General features: G+C 58.7%; 1 non-coding gene across 1 annotated transcript in view; it reads right to left on the reverse strand.

Moving 5' to 3' along the window:
• Positions 1 to 435, reverse strand: part of LOC126196983 (small subunit ribosomal RNA) — a 1,909-nt gene extending 1,474 nt beyond the window's left edge. The window contains exon 1 of the ribosomal RNA XR_007539398.1: positions 1 to 435. This exon is cut by the window's left edge and continues 1,474 nt beyond it. This is a non-coding gene — a ribosomal RNA (small subunit ribosomal RNA).
• Positions 436 to 2,500: the final 2,065 nt, after the last annotated feature.

Raw genomic sequence — 2,500 nt, forward strand, 5'->3', positions numbered from 1 at the left:
CTTGGATGTGGTAGCCGTTTCTCAGGCTCCCTCTCCGGAATCGAACCCTGATTCCCCGTTACCCGTTACAACCATGGTAGGCGCAGAACCTACCATCGACAGTTGATAAGGCAGACATTTGAAAGATGCGTCGCCGGTACGAAGACCGTGCGATCAGCCCAAAGTTATTCAGAGTCACCAAGGCAAACGGACCGGACGAGCCGACCGATTGGTTTTGATCTAATAAAAGCGTCCCTTCCATCTCTGGTCGGGACTCTGTTTGCATGTATTAGCTCTAGAATTACCACAGTTATCCAAGTAACGTGGGTACGATCTAAGGAACCATAACTGATTTAATGAGCCATTCGCGGTTTCACCTTAATGCGGCTTGTACTGAGACATGCATGGCTTAATCTTTGAGACAAGCATATGACTACTGGCAGGATCAACCAGGGAGCTGCGTCAACTAGAGCTGAGCAGCCGGCCGCCCGGGAGTGTGTCCCGGGGGCCCGCGCGAACACGCAAGCGTCCGCTCAATTATTCTGCAAACAGGAGGAGGCTGGGCTCCCCTGCACGATACACCTCGAAACCCTCTCAGGTCCCGGCGGCGCGCAGCGCCGTCCTAAGTACTTGGTCGGGTTCGAGAGAGGCGCAATCGCCCGGAGATAGGCGAGTAGACGCTTTCAGTGCGACCACCCGTGCTCCCAACTGAGCTTGCCGCTGCCGACAGAGGCCCGGGAGCGTGCTGTCGTGGTGTTGCCGGCGGGAGACAACACGCGGCCACAAACAGTGACCGGGCAGCTCCAACGCCAGCGCCACAGAGGGGCAGAGCCCCACTTGGGTGCCAAAGCGAACTCTCCCAGCACAGCGCACGCGCCAACACATCCGCACAGCTGCGATACAAACCACCTGCGAGAACCGCGGGGGCGACCGAGCAGCAGACGGCGTCGCGGCGCCGAGTGCCGGGCGGCGGCGCATCCTCAACGCACACAGTCCTCAATCGGACCAGCACACTGCAGATGTCCACCGCGCTTCGCACCGGGCCCGGGAGGACCCACTTTGGCCGCACGGCGCCGCGCGCTGGGTGCGCCGGCACGCAGATGCGCCGCCTGCCGCCTCCGTCAGCCGGCGCGCCTGCCACTGGGCGCCCCCACCAGCCGGCTGCCGCGCGTGCGCCCACGCAGCGCGCGGCCAGCACGCCGGGCGCCCCCCCCTCACCGGCCGGGGACGGTCCCACCCAGCCACCGCCGCGTATCGCTTCATACCCACATGCCCACTCACGTTCGTGGGTATGACGGGTGTCGCTGAAGCAACCGGTTAATACCTGTACCGATCGTCGATATCAACGATTCACCTCCAGCGCGAACAACCGCGCAACAACGGATTTCCAGTTCATTTGCGTAACTTGGGCAGCAAACGTAGACATCCATCTACATTTGCGACTTCTACGAGTCTTGCATGCCTGGATGTTGTGTGTCACGACGCACTCCATCAGCATACATACACGCTGCGACGTGTGCACGAAAGAACACGTGGAAGGTGGCCAGCGTACGTATGCGAATGCCATTGCACAGCTGCGAAGCGCATTCAACACGCGAACTCCTGACCGACGAGCTAGAGGTGACAGGAGGGGAGGGGGGGGGGGGGGCGGGGGCGATATACGTCCTATTGCAGTACACAATACAGTGGATAGCGGGACCATGTGGAAAGTAAGCAACACTCGCAAGATGTGAGGGTACGCACCGTAAAATGAATCAATACGCAGAACACCACAGTGTGCGCGAAGTGAACTATGTTGAGATGGTTGCAATTAGGCAACGCTACACGAATTCCTAGATTCATATAACTAACAATTACAGGGCAGGTTAAGGCGCAACGTGGGTTAGGTTAGGGCGCAACGTGGGTTAGGTTAGGGCGCAACGTGGGTTAGGTTTGGGCGCAACGTGGGTTAGGTTAGGGCGCAACGTGGGTTAGGTTAGGGCGCAACGTGGGTTAGGTTAGGGCCCAACGTAGGTTAGGTTAGGGCGCAACGTAGGTTAGGTTAGGGCGCAACGTAGGTTAGGTTAGGGCGCAACGTAGGTTAGGTTAGGGCGCAACGTAGGTTAGGTTAGGGCGCAACGTAGGTTAGGTTAGGGCGCAACGTAGGTTAGGTTAGGGCGCAACGTGGGTTAGGTTAGGGCGCAACGTGGGTTAGGTTTGGGCGCAACGTGGGTTAGGTTAGGGCGCAACGTGGGTTAGGTTAGGGCGCAACGTGGGTTAGGTTAGGGCCCAACGTAGGTTAGGTTAGGGCGCAACGTAGGTTAGGTTAGGGCGCAACGTAGGTTAGGTTAGGGCGCAACGTAGGTTAGGTTAGGGCGCAACGTAGGTTAGGTTAGGGCGCAACGTAGGTTAGGTTAGGGCGCAACGTAGGTTAGGTTAGGGCGCAACGTGGGTTAGGTTAGGGCGCAACGTGGGTTAGGTTAAGGCGCAACGTGGGTTAGGTTAGGGCGCAACGTGGGTTAGGTTAGGGCGCAACTTGGGT

This window comes from Schistocerca nitens, chromosome 7 (assembly GCF_023898315.1).
Source record: "Schistocerca nitens isolate TAMUIC-IGC-003100 chromosome 7, iqSchNite1.1, whole genome shotgun sequence".
Classification (NCBI taxonomy): Eukaryota; Metazoa; Arthropoda; class Insecta; order Orthoptera; family Acrididae; genus Schistocerca; species Schistocerca nitens.